The sequence below is a fragment of the Marmota marmota genome, unplaced genomic scaffold (assembly GCF_001458135.2).
Source record: "Marmota marmota marmota unplaced genomic scaffold, marMar, whole genome shotgun sequence".
In the NCBI taxonomy this organism is placed as follows: Eukaryota; Metazoa; Chordata; class Mammalia; order Rodentia; family Sciuridae; genus Marmota; species Marmota marmota.
In genome coordinates, this window is record NW_026005626.1 from 294,840 (window position 1) to 295,451 (window position 612).

Below are 612 nucleotides of genomic sequence, written 5' to 3' on the forward strand. Positions count from 1 at the left end.
CTCAAGACTCTCTATCTTGAACACACACATGAGAAGAACTCCTTTCTTTTCAGGTATCAAGTGGGTTATTTTGTGCAAAAGGAAGTTTGAAACAAATCTTTCCAGTATGAGAACACTTTTATAGTTTCACTTCCTTAAAGAGAAACCACCAATCCTCTCTTATTATTAAATAGCACACAGGACAAATCATAGCTAAGAGAGTTTCTTATTTTGGTTGAGTTTCAACAGTTAAGAGTCAGGTGAGTCTCATAAATAATTAACTATTAAAATTTCTTTTACAATTTTGAAATATTTTTCCCTTATGGGAAGGGAAATGGTAGGCACAAGATGATGGACAGAGTACAAAAAGCTGTGCATTCAGTACATGATTTTAGTCACTTTTTCACAACATGGTGGTTATTTTCTTATATATTTTACTAAGCCTATATAATAAAAGACAGTGATAAACCTGTATATGAAAGCAAATTTGATGAAACATTCCTCTTCAAGTCTCATAAATATATGCAGTTCTAATTATAAAGTCTCTACAATATATTTTCACATTTTCCTAGACTAACATAATACATATGAGTTTGTGTATTATGTTAGTATGTTAGTAATAAGATATATATA